This window comes from Cydia pomonella, chromosome 23, assembly GCF_033807575.1.
Source record: "Cydia pomonella isolate Wapato2018A chromosome 23, ilCydPomo1, whole genome shotgun sequence".
NCBI lineage: Eukaryota > Metazoa > Arthropoda > Insecta > Lepidoptera > Tortricidae > Cydia > Cydia pomonella.
This window is the reverse complement of record NC_084725.1, coordinates 10,416,201-10,438,356: the sequence shown is the minus strand read 5'-3', so window position 1 is coordinate 10,438,356 and position 22,156 is coordinate 10,416,201. Positions and strand designations below refer to the sequence as shown.

The window sequence follows — 22,156 nt, the reverse complement described above, 5'->3', positions numbered from 1 at the left end:
TAAGTCGGTCAAAAAATGCTCGTGGCGTATTCCTTTACAATGTTCGCCTACGCCTTCGGCTCCGGCTCACATTGTAACTCACGCCACTCGCCTTTTTTGACCCTTCTTATACAACTGTTGCATAAAATACTATATCGAAGTATGTAATTCAACACGTGTTGTTTATTTAAATCTAGATGGAATAAACTATTGCACCTATCCCCGTTTTAAAATAAATATAATGTTTAAAGTACAAAATTTTCCTGTTAGTCATACATTGACTAACAACAAATTACAATTCACACTCAAAATGAATTTCAATTGCCAAAACCACAAACGTTTACCGATGACTACCTTTTGCGTTTTCAAGTGCGTTCATTGCTCATCGTCATACAATCAACCGACTAATACCTTATTGCGTAAGACTTAAGGTCTATAATTGGTTAGTTAAGTATGTCTATTATAATACAAAGTGATTCGTAGAAGAAATTTTCCTTGTAGAAAGTTTAGTTCAGGGTTTTTTAACAACACAACAAGGCAGTAGTTTTAAATTCATGATGCGTTATTAGTTCGACATTGAATCTGGTTTTATTTTTAGTAAAATACTTCTTGTTGGCACAATTTTGAATTGGCACATTGCTTGCAAATAATTAATTACAGCTTTTTTTGCGATACCGCATGTAGGTAAGTATATTGAATTATATAAAAAAAAAAATCTTTGTGCTTTCATTTTGATTGGAATAAGGTCAGGTAGGGGAAGTGTGCCATGCCGTCTAAATGCGCCTACCTTGAATATATCGAAAACTGCTTATATACTACTAATATTACTAGTATTCTACAACACTTAGACTCCACGAGTGTTGTAGAATACTAGTAATATTATTAGTCGATTTAATTTTTATACTATTTTAAATATATTTTTTTTTTCTATGAACCATCTAGCTAATATTTATTGAATGAGTATATGCGTTTTTATTGTCAATATTTGACCGCGGCCCGGCAAAACGTCACACTTTGTCGCTTGGCATAAAGACGCCATATCAGGTTAATCGTATAGAGATACAAGCAAATCTCGTCCTTACGACAAGCAACAAAGTGGGCCGTTTTGCCGGTCGCGGTCAAATAATTGCAATTTTAAAACAACATTCATAAGCCATCAGTAAACTAGAGCATCCTTTCTATAAAAAGAATAAGCGAACTTTTAAAACAAATAAACATCTAAAATCGCACAGAAACTAATCTCTTTTCAAACCTCAATTCAGATTGCATTTTAAAAACGCACTTAATGAAAAACTTGGGACTGTTTTCGACATAAGTACAGATTTGCTAACAGAAAATTCAAAAATCACTGATCGCTCTAAAATGCCCATCGCTCTGCAATTTGCCGTCGCCTGGTAAATAGCCGTGAAATAAAAGTCTCTTACTCGTTATGGAGTGAAATATGTCAAGCAACCTTCGACTTAATAGTAGATTGTTAACCAAGGGATGAAAGGCAGCCATTTCTGTCGAGGGCGATTGACGCTCGAACTCAGTAAGACCACCAGGTACCACGCTGAATGGCCAATGAGATCAATTAAAACAAAACATATTACTTTGCTTATCCGCGAAAGAATATGAGATCTGTTGGACCAGGTACGAAGCAGACCGAGGGTCGCACCTTCTCTCCCTCAGCCGCCGACCCAAATCCCTTACGAAGTCCTTCGCCTCTAAAGCCCAAGGTCCCGCAGTCTCGATTGCAACTGGCACAAAGTCGTACATTGGCTCCAAGGCAGAATACTTGACACGTTTCATTTTAGCTGCATACTTGGCGGCTGACCCAGCGGACCCAACCGTGAGACTCCAATGGGACGGTGCAAACGTACTGACGCAAGTGGCACAAGAGACCCTTCCGCCATGGAACCACCGACTCTTCTGCCATGGAACCACCGACACTTCTGCCATGGAACCACCGACCCTTTTGCCATGAGGTCTTCTTTAATTATTCGTATTTCATTAACAGGCTGTTATTACGTAGCAAATTTGTTTTCCGATTTTCTCCAAAAGTAATATAAAACCTACTATGTTTCATACTTAAAAAATACTCCAGGGGCCGAGTATTATCACCTGTAAAAATATTGGTAGCTAATTTGTTAGCATCTTATATTTTTTTGATAAACATTACTATGAAAGTATATGATGTGTCATGAATGCACTACATATGGTTCCTGGATTTCCAGTTAATATTTCCTCAATAAACACTATTCTCCCGTTAGAATGACATAAGTATGTGAATGGATCCATTCATATAATAATATAATTCGTCCTAACGCACGCAAACGAATATGCAAATCTGAAACGTATTCCTGAGACATAAGAAACGTTTTCCATATTTGACTTTCCTAAGATAAGTTACTTTACTTTTGCAAAGGATTTTCGCATACGGTCGCCAATACAAGTGCTAAACGGCAGCAAGGCGCATGCGTTTGTTATAATTCACACTTCTACACTAAATGTGGAACCACATGCGGGCATCTCTTTCTTTCACGTAGAACAAGACAGAGATGCTAATTAGGATCTATGAAGACCAACATTCGGTTAGTATGTTTGATGTTTCTATTATTTGTGTACTAGATTCCTTTGTCAGGAAATGGTCTAAATATGATTCACAGAGATGCGGTGTCTAGGCTCTATATAAGAAAACGTGGGAAGTGAAACTAAAGAGTTGGTTCTAAGTTAATCTACAAAATCAGGTATGCTAATTACTATGCCTTGGATAAGTTAGGAATCCAAAAACATATGGCACAGTAAAAAAACCACGCGTACAACAAATACATCTCGTACACAAAATTCTTACATTCATATTTTATGTGTGTTTATTACAGTCACTCATTACAATTTCATTCATTCATAAGTGAAATCATACACTGACGAAATTCATACTATGGATTTCTATGAAAATGCCATTTTAAAATTGATTCTTCTATGATATAGTTATGTTTGACTTTTTCATCATATAGCCAACCGATCATTTCATGAAATGAATACCATATCACGAAATGATCAATTCTAAGATCTGGCCACGACATATACAATGCAACTTAATGAAATGTCCACACTAATCTTTAATAAGTAAAAATAAACAAAAGCCGAATAATTTATGTGAATCCGCTAGTGCAATGTAGGAATCGCGCTGTACATATCAGCGCCATCTCCCGTACAATTTTGTAAACAAAATCCGTTACGCAGTGCGATCCTTGACCTGATTCTTTCAATCCTCATGTCGGTCTACGGGACACCGCGAAATTGTCCGTCACTGCGGGTGTCGGGTGTCGCGAGACTGTGAAAATGTCACAAATGTCGATCCAGGACACTAGACTTCCCGACATGAATTCCGACAGGAAAGATGACATATTGTTGAATCCGATCGGAGGCGGTTTGAGTTTGCGATTTTGCCATAGCTGATTTGTCTATACTGGCATTAGTAAGATATCTATTTTTCTTTTCATATGTACCGGGCCCGTGCCGATGCCGATGCGTTTTGAAATAAGATATACAATTCATATCCTGTACTTATTTAAATACATTGACATATATCTCAATCTAGCACGGGCCTCACGGGCAATAAGAATGGGGCCAGTACAGCGGTGTAACGCACACGAATTCGAGCCAATCGTGTAGTCTAACGACACAACTCGATTAGTTAATGAGTTTACATCACGCGCGTGATTGGTCGCAACTAGTTGCTTTACTAGGCTCGAATTAGCACTATTCTTAGATATATGTCAATGTTTAAATAGGTATAAAATCAAGTTATTAGACAATTAAATTTTACAAATTTAGCAATTCGTCAAATATTCCAAGCATTTCATTGAAATTCGAGCCAAACATGTCAACCACCATCTATTTCGATCATGTTATGCAAAATTAAACGAGTTTCCATTCAAACCAATACGGAAATAAACAATGCTGTCGTATTCATTTTATTTTCAAACCAGACTATATTTAATTCCTGTAAAAATTGACTTTTAAATCCAACCAATTTGAATTTCCATTCTCTGTGCATTTTAACTTTTTTGACAATCTTAATGATATATTCTGTCGTTGAAGAATAAAAAACCCGACTAGACGGTTATTGGCGTTTATTCTTTTTAAAACACTGAATAATTTATACAGTATCAAAGATATTTTATTGTGCTGTCAACGTCCTGACTTGCGTTTATTTTACGTCACGACGCATTCAGTTCTGAGCGAAAATACATCGCACACAGACGGACAGTGCATGCAAGTAATACCACAATTTAACTAGACATTTTAATTTATCGCGATTAATTATTCAGCTTTGCAGCATCCTTTATTGTATTAATGTCATGACCAGGATGTTTTAGAACAGTGCTTATTGGTATTTACATAAAGTAAATATCCAAACTAAGATAGTATAAAAAAAAATACATTTGAACTATTTCGTAAAAATAATTTTATACGTAATGCTTAAGGCAAATTCTGCGCCTCTTTTGGTCTAACTGGATCACAAACGCTCCCTTATGGAGAATGAACGGACAAGCACCCGTACACAAGGAGATGCGCAAATGGCATTGGAATTGGCATATCCTCAGGAAGCCTGACACTCAGCTATCCAAAGTGGACCTGACCTGGAAGACGCCCAGGAAACGGAAACATGGTCGCCCTAAATCTACTTGGCGCCGTTCCGTGGAGCAAGAGTTGGGTGTATTGGGAATGGGGTGGGAGGAGGTTACCCAAGCTGCCCAGGACTCTAGTCCTGTGTACGTATAAAATTCTTCTTCTTCTTCACTGACTCCAGTCAGTGGAAGTAGATGGTTCGAGCCCTACACCCTAGCAAGATAAAAAGAAAGAGAAGACTTTTATACGTATAGCCAACATGTTGCTCAAGTTTAAAAAGTACCTTAACTAAAATATCCCGTGGATTAGCACTTTAAATAATCAAAATGCCATCACCATTTCACTGAAAAAGGTAGCCAAACGAACACAACTTCCAGAAAAGCGCTGAAAGCGCGTTTTAATAAAGCAAATACTTCGTCGACAACGCATGTTACAAACTTCACAGACAACCTCCAACCATCTAAACTGTTTGCATGTAACGTTTGGACGAAGTTGCGTAAAATAACTCGCTAACAGGTGCCCGAACTTGACGTGCAACTCTCCCGGGCAACTATTCGGGATGTCGCAAATTTTGGAGATACTGTGACAAAAGTAGATATATTACAGTTTAGATGCGAATATATACATTCGCATCTAAACTAATAAATACTCTAAAGAAAGAGATGCAATTCTAGTTACTGAACTCATGATTATAAGATATAATATAACGAAATTGGACGTATCTTACGTATCATGTCTCATCCGGGAGTCCCAGGACCGAGTCACAAAACGCATCTTCTACTGCGAACTGCAAAATGGTAAGCGAAAGCGAGGCGGCCAGTTTCTGCGGTTCAAAGATGTGTTGAAGCGGCATATGAAGAGAGCTCATATAGAGCCAACGACATGGGAGAGTCTAGCTGGTGACCGTCCACAGTGGAGGCATATGCAGACGCAGGTGCGTGAATTCGAAGCCAGGCGACGCACAGAACTTGACGATAAGCGTGACGAGCTAAAGGCCAGACCACCTATGGCCATAACATATAATTACGTCGGAGGGGTGCTGACCTGCAGCGAGTGTGGCCGCACATTCGCTGCTAAGATTGGCTACGTCAGTCACTTGAGAGCGCACCAGCGACACTCTCAGCGGTAGAAAGCAGTTGCTGTGGCCGAAAACGGCTAGGAAACTATGATGATGATGATCATGTTTCATTTATTTTGCTAGGAAATTTGATGTTTTATGCAGTATACAAAGTTTGATGTTTAAACGTTTTACCATTGTAGAGAAAGAAACAACAAATACAAGAAACACTGAGAATCACGTTTCTTGTTTACCGTTAAAGTTGTATCTAAAATTATTAGGTGTAATGTAGCAACATAAACACGCAGGCTGACAAGAATCAATTCTATTTATTAAGGTGTGTACTTATACAGCCTGCTGCACCCGTCACAGATAAGGAGCGGAGACGGTATATTTTTTTCGAATTCAGTATAGGTATTAGAAACTTTGTTTATGTAGGAGGAAACGCACGATGGTAAGCATTTATCGTGGCCCTTGGACACCCGCTCCACCAGAGGTGTTACAAGTGCGCTGCCGGCCTTTAAGATCGAAGTAGGCACACTTGTTTAAGATTTGAAGGTCGTATCGGTCCGAAAATACCGCGGGCGACAGTTTATAATAAAGTAATAAGAGAAGGTAAATCGGTCACGGAATTAAGTTAAAACAAAAACTAACGAATCTACGTTGAAGCTACTTTATTATGACGCCGGCCAAGCATGAGACGCGTTAAGAAGTTCGTGCAACTATGTACGTTTACTCGCAATCTGACAAACTGTCGCTGTCTCCATGAACGGCGTTAGAGAGGCCAATATAACAGGTGCATTAACACTGTGAAGTATCCTTCGTAACTTGCAAAAAGTGACTATAAGTTAAGCTTTATTATCTAAATAAAACTATGAAATTCCGCTAAAAACCTTTAATGTATTTTGTTTCCTCCTGCTTCTTATGACTTGACACTAATGACACTGGTTCAAGAGAGATAGAATATAAACAAATTATTTTGCCTTGACTTATGTATTTTTTTATTGGGAAAAGGTAAGATTTGACCACAATCTCACCTGATGGTAAGTGCCGATGCAGTCTAGGATGGAACATGCTTACCTAAACGATGTCTATTCACTCTCGATTTTTTTTTATACTACGTCGGTGGCAAACAAGCATACGGCCCGCCTGACAGCAAGCAGCCTCCGTAGCCTATGTACGCCCGCAACTCCAGAGGAGTTACATGTGCGTTGCCGACCCTAAACCCGCCCCCCCCTCATTGAGCTCTGGCAACCTTACTCACCGGCAGGAACACAACACTATGAGTAGGGTCTAGTATTATTTGGCTGCTGTTTTCTGTAAGGTGGAGGTACTTCTCCAGTTGGGCTCTGCTCTAGATCTGGAATGACATCCACTGGCTGTGCCCTACCACACAAAGCGAGATAACATTCACAATGCCCATACCTCTCTTTTGGACGTAGTTTAAGGACGTATGTCCAAAGAAAAAAGATCCCAGTCATAGCATAGTGGACTGGGAATAGATTTGCAGGAAATAAAGTCCACTCGTTAGTGTAAGGCCTGAGTGGACGCTCGAGTTGAGCGTGCAGCGGGGCGGGGCGTGTGGCGTGCAAAATAAACAATTGCAAACGTATAGGAGCGGTTTTAGTGCACGCTGCTCAAATCACTTGTGAACCCGACGCCACGCTGCACGCCCCGCCGAACGCTCTGCTTCGAACGTCCATTCAGGCCTTACACTTAGCCGTTCGCATGATAAAGCTTGATGCACAGCGTTTCGTGCAAATCAGTGGTAGAGTAACGACATAGGGGTTAAACGCAAGTCCGCGTCTCAGGGATCGGAAACCGGTATTTTTTGTACGGGAACGAAAACGGTATTTTTTCGTTCTTTGTTAATTATTTCATTTCTAATTGGGCAATCTAATATTACGAAGTCGTTATCTAAAACACCACCGAGTCCTATATTTGGAGTATAAAATAAAACCGAAATATATGTTTATTTCAAAGCTTTTCCAAAAAACCGGTTCCGATCCCTGCCGCGTCTAGTCCCACGGTGGAAGAACGGAGATGGGGGGATTTGTACGAAAGAGAAAAGTTTCATTAATGAAGGGGATAGTTGTTACTTATTTTATCAAGGAGTCAGTCTCCTTGATAAAATAAGACAGTGCAATAGTAAAGCTGATGCGGTCAAAATCTGAATTCCTCCTTCTGCGTTAAGCAAATTCGCTCGTATGATTTCGAAGCGAGCATTCGCCTAACCTCCCTAAGCAACACGAATGCACTTGCAGTGCAGCTCGACGAACTTCCGAACGCAATAAACTTTTTGTCACGGTATTTGTTGGCTGTACGTGCCTCTATTCAGGCGCTGTGTTCACAATAACGTTGCTAGTTATGTAGTTTAGTTTAGGTATATCGGTTTAAGCGTTTGCTAGTTTCACAAACAATAGTCTACGAGTAGGAAACATGTGGTTTTATTCATAAACAATATAATTTTTCACCACAGGCTCTCTTGATTGTTCAAAAACTGATGAGAAAGTTGCATTTTATTTACATGTGGGGCAAAGTAATCTGCAGTGGTATCATGGTTCCATTTTTATCACTTGTCACTATGCCGGTCACTTTCGCGCTTACGTACTTTTTATAACGTGACAGACACAGTGACAAATGATAAAAAGCCGACCATCTTTCCTACAGATGCAAATTTTAAGTTTATTCCTTCTGAAGGCTGGTAGAATTGATTTTTATAAATGATGATTTTAGATTTATCGTCAAAAATAATTTGATTTGAGTTTTTGAGTTGATATTTTCCCCCGATTGGTGTGTTGAAAATTTTGTGTTTCACTCGGGGGCAAAATTTGTTTAACCCTCGTGCCTTGAAACCGCCGCAACGCTCAAGATTCCACTTTTCGAAACACTCACTGCGCTCGTGGTTCAATTTTGGAATCTTTCGCTTGCTCGGTTATCAATAGTTAAACAACAACTTTGCCCCCTTGTAAAACATATAACTATTGTTTGATACTAAATATCGCTTTATTTTGCTTCTATTGATAAATAATTGAATATGATTACAAACATACATATCATTCTCATTACTATATAATTAAGTCTATGAACTTGTCTAATTAAAAGAATGTCTAAATTAAAAGTAAAAATGATTGCAAAGAGACAGTTACTTACACTGTGTTGTGGTAACTACTATTTTGATTTCAAAGTTTCAATTTAAATTAAAAAAAAAAATAGGAAAAGTAAACAAACAATTGAAATTGAAACGGATGTTTTGTATTAACAAAACGCGACGCAATTTTTAATCGTGACGACTACTAGGTAGTAGTTACCTACTACCTACATATAAAATAGAAATGTACACCTAGATTTCTAATATAGTGATTAAAAACATAATAAACATTCAAGTATTTAAGAATATTGTATTTTATGGGTATATTACTAACTAAAATAAGATCCGAACGTCAAAAAACTCTTTACAGCCCAAACCTTAGATGAACTAACTATACATGCTTCATAAAACCCTTTCAAATTAACCAACCAACATGATGCATCTAAAATCTCAATCCACCCCAATTCCAACCTTAACTAACCCATATAAGACACAAATCACCCTGTCAAGTGTCGCTAAAGGCAAGTCCACATGACGAGGCATTTTTTCTTCGCGACACGACCCTCAATTAATTAAAGTTTGGATGGGGATCGTGCCTTATCTGCGCATATGTGGACACAGCTTAACGTGTGTTGGAAAAAATCTAGATTTACGTATGAATTATGCATTCAAAGGGGAGAAACCGAAAAGTTGGGAGTTCTTTTACCTTATTAAAAGTAATTAAAATATCATCAAAAATTAAGGCAATGTAAATTCGTTTAAAGATAAATTTGCGTGAGTTTTAATGGGTTTTTAATAGCGTTTTGTTCAGCTGGTCTCTTTTAGAAGTTTACGTATTTTATGGTCGAATGAGTATTGTGTTTCGATTATTTGTTTTTTTAAGTCTGGCCTTAAGCCTTTTGTAGATATCGCAACAATTTCTGGTACTTAATTGCAAGAAAATATTTGTGATAATGGTAATTCTTTAAATATTTGACCCAATTGATGTTTTGGATACCTTAGCGCGTTATTTATTACTGTTTTATTTAATAATACGTTATGTATGCCAGTAAAATAAAATGAAAGCTGCCTATTGCAATTTAAATTTCAATAGAAATTTAATAAAAAAATTACCGGATGAAAGACTTATTTCGTCTATTAGGATCGTAAATGCTCAAGATTCTAAGTACCTAGATGGAAAAAATAAGAGCTCCATCAATAAAGTTTTATTCGGAGCTCTTAAAAGCAAATAAAACAAAAACAGTGGTCAATTCTAAATAAACATGCCCATTTTTCTACATGTATTTTACCTTGCGTTTAAATATTTATTAGAATAATACTAGCTACGGTCACAAAGTAGTCAAGTAGCAAACGATAAACCTTGAGTGTATCAGTCCGTGTGTTCACACAAAGCTCCTAAACGAGTCGTTAATCAGCCGTGTCCCTGTCGCCGGCTGTCCGTCACGAGGGGCATTACTCATCGGGGGTATTCTGCACATTATACTACCTCTTAAGAAGAAAAGATTTTCAATCATTCTGGTTTTATAATAAGTCTATTGATTTATTTGATGTCGATGACAGACGTTGGAGCAAGCAGCAATCTGCAAAAGTGCATATCCAATTTAAGTGGAAAATTAGTCCTAATGATTTATTTGCCATCAGGTCAATGGCAGACATGTTTTATCGTTAGTACACAGTAATTACAGTCCGCCTGATAGTAAGCGAGTACAGTAGGCTATAGAAGAAGTAATAATTAAGAGGGGGCAGGAAATTAAACAATAGATCCGGCGCGACGCGTGAAACTGCGACAGAAGATTCTCAATAGGGTTGTTTCCAATTTTTTGAAACGCTCGTATTACGTTCTATATTAACTTAAAGTTGCCCTAAAATTCATCTTTATACTAAAAACGGCTTTAAATAAGTTAAATGAACAAAATATATTTTAACGGATACTTTCGCGCCCAAAACGCTCTTTGAAAAGTGACGTCACAGTTTACGGTTTGACACATAACTACATACACACGTAGAAGATACGAGCTGTCAAACGACATTTATCATTTGTTGTCTATCGCCTAACTGTCAACAGTGTCAATCCGCGAGTTGTGACGTCATCAAAATCTTCAAAGACGTTTCGAGTTTGGTCACGTGACGTGTGCCAAAAGATATTTTAAATTCAATATTTACAAAAATATGGTCATTACAGATCCCCTAAAAGTAGTTTAACATGTTCTTATAATCCAAAAGAATTTATTGGGATACAATTCTGCCCTAAGATTTGTAGGTGGAAACAACCCTATTACTCTGAAAATACCCTTTTATTTATATTTTTGTTCGTTAGATCGCTCAGCTGTATCACCAGCTATTTGTATACTAAAATTAGGAAGAATATACAGCTACAAAAAAATAAAATTAAACATTTATAATGTTTTTTTGTATTCGAGCTAACTTTAACCTTCTAAGGTTTTCTTTGAGTCTGCCCTCGCAAATATAGTCTAGTTTGCGTGTGATTTTTTTTATAGAATTGGCCCTTGATTAAAACATTTAAATATTTGAATCTAGCTATTATTTGTCATCGTCTTCCGCGCGTTGTCCCGGCATTTTTCCACGGCTCATGGGAGCCTGAGGTCCGCTTGGCAACTGATCCCTAGAATTGGCGTAGGCACTAGTTTTTACGAAACCGACTGCCATCTGACCTTCCGACTAGACCTTTTGGGGTTAGTCCGGTTTCTTCACGATGTTTTCCTTCACCGAAGAGCGACTGGTAAATATCAAATGATATTTAATTCATAAATTCTGAAAGACTCAATGGTATGAGCCGGGGTTTGAACCCGCGACATCCGGATTGCAAGTCGCAGGCTCTTACCGTTAGACCACCAGCTTTTTTAATGATTTACTATTGGTGTTTTAAATGAATGTCATCACTAGGTATAATTCCTCTTCATAAAACCAAATTTTCCTCACGTTTACATGTACAAATGCTTTCCACGAAACCGTTGTTTTTTAAACCGTTTATATCTCGGCCATAAAAGCTGTTCAGCCAGTCATTGCTGGCCCTCATTGCCGTCATAAAATTGCGAAAGCTACGATATACTGGCTGGTTTGGTATCTGTATATGTGATAGTATTGTTTACATACGCGTGTGCTACTTTTGTTCTTGTTTTTGGGTAAGTGTATTTAAATACCGACCGCTGGAAATATTTTATAAGGTTTTTGTGGTTTACACCAGGGATCGGAACCGGTTTTTTGGAAAAACTTTGAAATAAACATATATTTCGGTTTATTTTATACTCCAAATATAGGACTCGGTTGTGTTTTTAGATAACGACTTCGTATTATTAAATTGCCCAATTAGAAATGAAATAATTAACAAAGAACGAAAAAATACCGTTTTCGTTCCCATACAAAAAATACCGGTTTCCGATCCCTGGTTTACACGCATAAGCACCTAGATCAGCTTGTTGTCTGACTTTACATTGACTCAATTGTTTTTTTTTTCTTTTCTTTTGTATCTTTTTACTGAGGTGTGCCAATAGTATTCTATCTATCTATCCTCGAGTCCTTTATGAAGGACAAATTCCACAATTTAAATTTTACATAATAAGGTTCTGAATTTAAAAACAGAATTTAAACTTCCGAGTCTTAACAAGAAACATATTTTACACGAAAAGTTAACGGAGTAAATTTTCAATAAATTCTGAAAATCCTAATTTGATAATATTTGCCACGTACACTTTGAAACATTCAAAAATCATTTATATTTAAATATTTCAGTAGGTGGTGCATACCTACTACCATAAAATGAAATGAAAGACGGATTAAGCATTTGCACGTTTACACATTATAAAAACGTACAGAATAGCCCTCCAATCACTTTCATACAAGCAATGCATAGCTCCATATTGAGCAACACACATTGTCCGCCATTATGAAATCCACACCGTATTATCTGTTAATCCCAATCGGTATTTATTGTTTTGACATACATGTCGATTTCTATATTTTACAACCAAAAGGTCTTAAGTTTCTTATTCATAAATAGCACTTACTACTTTTAAGAAATATAACGTAACTTTACAACCAAAAAAGAGTAATATGCATCTTTTTAAAGGGCACTTACTGCTTTTTAGAAATATTAAACGTTGAAGTTGAGTTGTTAAACGCAGGTTTGGAAGGTGATATATTGGTTTTTGATTTACAATCAGATGAGTCGATAATATATGTTAAAATATGCGCTAATTTTGACGTTGTCATTTACGGTGCAACGCGTGTAGTGACAAGTGTCAAACGACTGTCATTTCAAGAAGTTATTGAAAGCTCTTAGTAACTGTCAACTGTCAATGCTACCTCATTTAACAATTTAATGGCTCATGGCACGATGGCCCAGCATTGGACCAGCGAGGTGGCCTTGCGATGATTGAGAGCATGATCTATGGAATGGGCCACGTGTAGACGCGTACGCCCCATCGCTGGTGCGGACAAAAAACCGACACCACGGCCATCCCATCGCCATTCCGCCGCGCCATAATCCATCCGACACCACTAGCCCCTCTACACGCTGGCCCATCTCAGTGGGCCAGTATGATGGCCCATCGTGTAGAAACTTTCGTGCGAGCCACCATCGGTTTCTGCGTCGAGGTGGTCTAGTTTCTGCTGTTAGGTTCAGTTCCACTCTCAATGAATGCTGAACCTCTGGAGCCTGGGATCCGTTTAGCAACCTCCCGCGGGCTGGACCGTGGGCTGACGCGTTGGGTGTCCGCGGGCCAGATTGGAACGCCTCGCAGGCCGCATTTGGCCCTTGCCTTGGGGTTTGGAGACTCCTGATTTAAATAGTATTACGGTTAGCCTGCAATAGGCTAGATGACAAATTTTTACTAATGGTATCAATATATTTATACAAGCTATTTTTGGATAAAATTCTTTTTAGTAGTAAAAAAAAATCTTACTTACAATTTGAAACCAATTAGGTCCTGCATTTTTTTTATCATTTCCATAAATTACATTAAATATTTTAATATCCACATTATTGTGATAAATTGCTGTTCCTATCAAATTTTGCCGTGTCTTAAATTGCCCTGTTTAAAGAGAAATCTTTAGAATATTTCCGTATCATATAAAAAAAATTGCCAGGTTGCCGGAGCTCAACGAGGGAGCGCGGTGTTAGGGTCCACAACGCGCATGTAACACCTCAGGAGTTGCAGTCGTCCATGGGCTACGGAGACTGCTTACCGTAGGCTTGTTTGCCACCGACGCAGTGTAATAAAAATCTTATTTTGTTAAGCTGTTACAGGATGGTAGATACTTTTGACACCTTGTTTGATCCGCTACTTTTGATGCTGACTGTACGTACCGAGGCAATTACCGTATAAGGGCCAAGCCAACACACATGCCCACGATACGACGTCGTGTCATGTTGCGGCGTCGTGCAACGTTACAGCGTCGTGTGGCGGGGCCAACACACATACAACACTAGGTACTCCGAAGCATCAAAGCGTCAAAAACAATAACCTTCCTTTTTCGTTACTGGTTGAATGTGAAGTTCACTCTCAAAAAGCCAGCAGAGCATAGTTTATTTATGTATTAATTAATAAAATGTACGGGCGGCGAGCCCATTGTTTTGGTTACAAGATTATCGCATTAGGTGATTTACTGAGAGGCGGGCTTAATGTCATTAATCTCCATCTTGCTGGACGCTGGGAGGGGTCCCCGTGACAAGCTTAAGCGTGTTACTTATACAAGTACTTATCCAGAAGTAAATAAAGTGACAGCATTTTGATAAAATATTTTTTCAAACAAGTATATTTATCGTTGGCCGACTCTTTCTCTATACAAATAACATCCTCATATTACAATCCGGAAAATATTTTCACAAAGTTTGATGTATATTCACCATAGCTATGTCCCTCCGTTCGAATTCTTAAGGTTTCTTTGGATTTAGGGAAAAAACAAATTGCATACCTACACAATTTAACTAAAGATAATTAAAAGAGCTGTGGCTAATATACTCCAAATTATGTTAATATTTAGAGAGGAAGAGGTATTTGTATAAAGAAGCGCTTACGCAGGGCCGTCCAGTTTTCTCTTAAGTTTAAGGCGTGACTTTCAAACCAAGAGTCGCGGTTTCGAACCCTGGCACCTACCAATGTGTTTTTCGGTATTTAATATTTATATACTTGGTAGGTATCTATGAAATTACCATCTATCCTTTATCATTTCGTATCATACATATATCCTTTGATGATACCAGTCCTTACGTGGTGACGCAAAACATCGTGAGAAAACCCAACTTTTCCCAATGATGCCAAGTTGCCCTTGTGGGATGAGGGGTCAGATGCTCGCTTTATAAGAACTACACTACATAGTGCCTGTGGCAAGTCTAGGGATAGGCGTAGATTTACAATAAAAGTAATTTTAAGTAACGCAGTAATCTGATTAAATAGTAGAGTGCCATAACTATCAAATTCCTAATAAGTACTACAACAAAACCATCTGCGAAAAAATTCAAAGGTGTATGTGAAGCCCCCAATCCACATTGGGCCAGCCCAAGCCCTCTCGCACATGAGAGGAGGTGCCCATCAGTTATTATTGTTACGAGTACTTATTACAACAAAAAATATGAAAAATCTAGCGGAGGATTTTTTTATGTAGATAATAGACAGAATACTCTTTATTGGCACACCTCAGTAAAAGATATGCGAACTGCCAAGGAGTGGAATGCCTTGCCCGAGTCTGTGTTTCCGTATGAGTTCAATCTGAATCTCTTCAAGGCTAGAGTAAATAGGTATCTCATAGGTAAGCGTGCTCCACCGTAGACCGCATCATCACTTACCATCAGGTGTGATCGTGGTCAAACGCCTGCCTATTCTGCATAAAAAAAAAAGATACAGTTTAAAGAAAAACAATTGATTAGTGATAGAGGCAGACAACAGGCGGTCTTATCGCTAAAACGCGATCTCTTCCAAACAACCACTTCCAGAGTATGTAACTTTTTTTTATTGTGGATAAAATTCTAAATCAAAATAAAGACACAAATAGCAAGCAATATCTAAATAATTCGCTACGTTTTGTAACTTGCGCCGCCTCTTTTAAATTCGGAATCTCAGTACAAATGATGACATGCAATATAACTGACGCGGTTTCGCCGTTAAAAATATCGCTATAATGGTTGTTCTGAATAATTACGCCGACTGTACTTCCGCTTGCGTAAGTACACTCGAAGTGAGAAAGCGCGTGTTGCACACTTCGTGCATGTTTAGTAGGTGACGAAAGCATCAATCGTATTTTTAATGATTACTCTGATTAATCATGTATATGTATATAGTTAGATAATAAGAAGTTATTTCGTACGCCAAAAGGCACATCATAGCTGTTCCTTAGAATACTGAGTTACCACCTATTTATGTACCTGTGATGAACGAATAAAGAAATGAATTGAATTGAAATTGAATCAATTAGAGTAAAAGATTTAAATCGGATGTCCCAGTTGCAGGCAAATCGGTGTCGGGCAAGTGTGAATAGCTTCATATAACGACGACCAGTCTGGCCTAGTGGGTAGTGACCCTGCCTATGAAGCCGATGGTCCCGGGTTCAAATCCTGGTAAGGGCATTTATTTGTGTGATGAGCACGGATATTTGTTCATGATTCTTGGGTGTTTTCTATGTATTTAAGTATTTATACATATTTATATATTATATATATCGTTGTCCGAGTACTCACAACACAAGCGTTCTTGAGCTTACTGTGGGGCTTAGTCAATTTGTGTAATAATGTCTTATAATATTTATTTATTATTATTATTATAATATATAAAATGTTCTGCCACTGGGACATCCTATTAAAATCCGGATCCGATATCCGACATGTACATGACTGCAATAAACAAGAAAAAAAAACAAGTGGGAACGAGCTCTAAGGTGTGTGGGAGTTATAGTAGTAGTAGTATTAAAACACTTTATTGTACAAAAAGAAACAAAAAACAGGAAAGAACACACATTAATTGTATAATGGCGAACTTATCCCAATCAAAAATTATGAAATTAATTAAACTAGTAAAACCTGCTTTATTTAAGTATTGTTAAAAAATATGATTTGATTTACAAAATCCCCGTTGTTCCGAAATATAGCAAAACTGATTGTTAGATTGTGAAGGCTTTGAGGCTCTCATACGATGCAAAACGTCAAACAACAGCCGCTCGTAACCTGCAATGCAATAATATGTTACTCTTTGAAGACCGCAAAAATATGTGACACGCTCTTATGGCTCTACGAATAAGATCGGGTCAGATATTTTTGCGGCTTTCGTTGTGTAACATATTATTGCAGGCGCGAATGATAGTATGGTGAAAAATAAATTATATATCATGTAAATGTACTTACAAGGTTTTTTAGTATTTCTTTGCATAAAGAATCGTTTATCCAAACTTTCACATTTCCTTTTTCACGATGACTAAATTACACTTAAAGCTGTCTCGTCATAGCCAGCTAGAATCTTGTTTTTTCTTCAAAATTCCTATAGTTCCTTAAAAACGTTTTCATGACTCACGGCCTCATACAAAAGAATGCCGACCACCGTCAACCAATTTACATTGACGATGGAATTTATTGTCATTCTCAACTAGGGATGGCCTAAATATCCGGTAATTATCCGGCATTCGGCAAGTTTTTCAATATTCGTATTCGCTGGGGTAAATCTCTGCACAAAAATTGGTGTCGCAAAGTCGCAAAAACATGTCTAATGGCCCGATTCGAAAAATGACATACGAAAACGACGACAACAATAAGATCTGGTTTAGATAAGTTCTCATTTAGATATCGTTTGTGTGTCGTATAATTGACAGAAGCAGCTTGATTCGGGCAACCAATGTCACTTTGACGTTAGAAATATCGTAGCTAGATCCTATTGTGATCATAGCGGAATCAAAATAAACGTCAATTTTGACATGTCGCTTAGTTATCGATCTTTTAAAGATATTTCCAAGATCTTAAACGTGTCTTAATCATTCTTCGAATCGGGACGTAAAAGAAGTAAACACTGCATCGCAGCTAGTTGCGGAAGCAATGACAATAATGCTGACAACACATAATATGTCCAATCGGCAACGTTTTAGGAACATTCGGTATACATAAACAGGGGTTTTGTTGTACAGTGAACCTTCTGTACGTAGTACTATTATTTATTCTGTTCAAATGCCGAATATTCGGCAAATGTTTTTCATACTTGATGTTCATTCAACTCTGCATACAATTTTTCTATTAACATTATAAAATGTACCTATGATGCATACCTACTAGGTATTCACGGGACTAAAAGATCACTAGAAAATTTGTTCGCGAGTCGTTTGCCTTTTACGAAATCTGAATGCTTCAAGGGAGCAGTTTATCTCTCTAGCTGCGATTGCAATTAAGACGTTTTCGGATGATTTATAAAAAATGTATGAGTGATAAGATCCGGACGGAACATTCGGCCGAATATTCGTATTCGGCAAACTCCATATTCGGCCCATCTCTATACTTATCCATACATCATTATTGATGTGAATAAAATACAATACAATACAAATACACTTTATTGTACACCTCAATACAGAAACAGTACAAATAATACAACACATAAAGAAGAGGTAAACAACAGGCGGTCTTATCGCTAAAAAGCGATCTCTTGCACACAACCTTTAGGTAGCGGAACTAAAAAATATATATATATATGTTATGTCAGTAGGTGTTCCAGATGCAATAAAAGAAGTCTAAAATATCGTCTGTTGTGGACGCATTCCGCTGGTGAATTGACTTAACATAGTTTATAAATGATTCGCTTTCATAAAATAGGTGTCTGTAAAAAATATTTGATCACCGAGTACTCAAGACTCCTCTCAAATTATAGAACGCAGGTTCGAATGTTTTTTATTTAAGTTTTCATGAAACTTTACATGATACATATATGAGTCATATACAGCAAAAAAATGTCTCTTCTGCACTCAAAAGTTAAGGACACTGGACTTATTTTAGCTGATAGGATAATAAAGAAAGAATCCACTTTCCCCCGATACGTGGAACATATTATTATCGTTATTATCAAACACATACATCATTTTATCGTCAATTATCTGATCCGCTCCCATGTGAATGATTTCCACAGCACGATGCTCTTAATTTTATACGCTGTACCGATCTCTATCGACTGCAACGTGCAATTTTCGCTCATTGTCTGTACCGGTATTAAATTCGAAAAGTACCGACATAGTGTACGTATTAACAGTAAGCTATTTTACAAATAAGTTTGTGTCAAAATATTCATTTTTGATACAAGCTTTTATTTTAGTTGTCAAACGGATCCCAGGCTCCCATGAGCCGGGACAAAATGCCGGGATAACGCGAGGAAGAAGAAGATACAAGCTTTTATTGCTGACTATACTTTTCTTCAAACAGGCAACGAATACTCATCGAGACAATGAGGGCTACCGCGATTAATTTCGCCGCTAGGGGCGCTAGTGTAGACGAAGGTCATTCAAAATGTCAAATGCATAGAATTTTTAGGGATTGCAAGCTTTTTTTATCGCAAATTTACTCCCTATTCTTAATTATGGTAAATCTTTTTCCATCTTAGATTAATCATGGTAATCGTTAGAATTAATTAGTTCAATAAATGTTAGTGGTTCGAAAAAAGTGCACATCTAAAATACACATTTAAACGTTAAAATACCTTTGTGTATATTAGAACTTATTGTTTTTTTTTTAAATAAGCAAAGCAAAATTTTGAGTGTGGCGCCACCTGGTGAGCACAAAAACGGTAGCCCTCATTCTAAAAATCCAAACAGCCGGCCTAATATACTTATCTAGTGACTTATACGCTCGCGACCTGCGGTGGCAGCATGGTTCCATTTTTATCACTTGTCATTATGCCTGTCACTTTCGCGCTTACATAATTGTTAGAGCGGGACAGGCATGGTGACAAATAATAAAGAACCGACCATCTTAGCCCTACTGAGCATCAAATTTGGTTTAATGATGGCCTTCTCTATATAAACATACTCTGGTACCCGTATTAAAACATCGATGATATCGCTTCGGCCATGTTTACATTTTAAATTTGACGCACTGACGCAGTGACCTACATTTTATATGCATTCAGTTCCCAATATTTGAATGAAAACCTGAATATAATTGGCTACTGAAAAACCACTGGAAAATTGGTATCAAATGACATACCCATATCTTTAGGAAATTGACGTTGGTATTTATGAATTTTATGTTTCAATTTCTATAAACGTTATTAAAAGAAAACAAATGATATATAAAAAAATAAAATAAATATCAGGGGACATCTTACACAGATCTACCTAGCCCCAAAATAAGCAATGCTTGTACTATGGGGTACGAGGCGACGATAAACACATACTTTACACATACATATACATACACACATACATACACTTAAAATACCGCGCTGAAGCGCTGTTGGCCTAGCGGTAAGAGCGTGCGACTTGCAATCCGGAGGTCGCGGGTTCAAACCCCGGCTCGTACCAATGAGTTTTTCGGAACTTATGCACGAAATCTCATTTGATATTTACCAGTCACTTTTCGGTGAAGGAAAACATCGTGAGGAAACCGGACTAATCCCAATAAGGCCTAGTTTACCCTCTGGGTTGGAAGGTCCGGTGGCAGTCGCTTTAGTAAAAACTAGTGCCTTCGTCAATGCTCGGGATTAGTTGCCAAGCGGACCCCAGGCTCCCATGAGCCGTGGCAAAATTCCGGGACAATGCGAGGAAGATGATGATACATAGAAAACTCCCATGACTTATGAACCAATATCTGTGTTCATCACACAAATAAATGCCCTTACCGGGATTCGAACCAGTGCCGGTGGTGTCGTTTATTATTTAAAAAAAATATATATTGATCGATGGGTTTGAATTACAAAAAAGTGGCTGTGACGTAATCGGACAGACAGACGGACATGACGAATCTATAAGGGTTCCGTTTTTTGCCATTTGGCTACGGAACCCTAAAAATGAAAATTCTAAAACGAGTTACCTATTGAATGTAGGTACTTTTAAAAACATTGCTAATTTTTGCCACGAACAAATTCTATAGGTAATCCCTTGAAGCCTCCTTTAATCCTCGAAATAAATTAACTAACAAAATGTGAAATGAATTTACCCAAAACCATATTGCATTCAACCATATTACGACAACAGCTGTTTTAAATTACTCCACATCGTTACCGCAAAACCAAACATTTTAATAAACACAATTCATTAAAACTAGTTTAAACACAACAACAAATTCGCGTTAAATCCCTACCTCACACCGCAACGTAACAGTAAAACAGTGCGTAAACTAGCGTAAATGTTTACAAGGTCTATAAACCTAATTATAATTGTATAAAACGATGTTTCGAAGGCTGCAGTAACTATTAATAGCGGCCGCCTATTACACCATCGTGTAACAATACATTCCACCCACCACCACCTCAGAAGAGGCAAAACCAAAAGCGAGATAGCGGATACATTCTTTAAAAATAGACGTTAGTATTCGACTAGGCAAATAAGATAAAAAAGAAGGAGATCTTCCCAACGGGATGAAACTCTTTTTATGGTTCTTTAAATCATTGGCTTAAATTATTTTGCCGAATGTCATTTTGCAACCAATTACTCGCATAATATTTTTTGCCGAATGTTCGATAGGAAACTCAACACAATAATTAGTTTGATTTTCCAACTTACTAGTTAAGTAGCAACTAGATGTTTCGACAACAACTTAATAATACACTTTTAAAGCGCATTTTATTTAGGTAGCAAATTGACTGCGTAGCGCTTATAAAAAAAAAGTTTTCTGGTCAATAATGTCATTCTTGACACAAGCTTTTATCGCTGACTATCTTTTTCTTTAAATAGGCAACTAACACTTAATTCTAACAAACCCAGACGTAATCGCTTCAATCAGGTGATCCGTCTGCTCGTTTGCCTCCTCTACCATAAAAAAAATCGCAACTCGCGTTCATTTAAAAGACACCCTTTGGTCCTGTTTTAAAATATACCCACGCGTTGTGAATTTCCTACTTTCCGCACTTGTATAACTATTGAACGCGAACTGTAGATATATATCTCTATTTGAAAACGTATTCCAGAACGGCTGATAATTCTGGCGCGTTGTTCCATCCGCTACTATTGATGCTAACTGTATTATACTAGGCTTTAGTAGGCTACCCGTAGGGGGTCCATCCAAAAATTAAATGAAAATTTATAAATATCTATATTCTAATAATCTAAAAACGAATAATCCAAAAGTAATTAATTATAATTAAGTATAATTCATTCCAATTATGTTAAATTTACTACTGCATAAATATTCAAACTATTAATTTATATTATTTAAGTTAAATCGAATGTTAACGGACTTTAGCATTGTTATTTTTTTGCATGGACAAATAAAGGTT

The 22,156-nt window shown here is 37.5% G+C and overlaps 1 long non-coding RNA gene across 1 annotated transcript in view; it reads right to left on the bottom strand.

The window, feature by feature from the left end:
* The window catches only part of LOC133530654 (uncharacterized), a 48,845-nt gene extending 29,419 nt beyond the window's left edge, over positions 1 to 19,426 (bottom strand). Inside the window, exon 1 of the long non-coding RNA XR_009801346.1 lies at positions 17,098 to 19,426. This is a non-coding gene — a long non-coding RNA (uncharacterized LOC133530654). The remainder of the gene's footprint in view (positions 1 to 17,097) is intronic.
* Between the last annotated feature and the right edge of the window lie 2,730 nt (positions 19,427 to 22,156).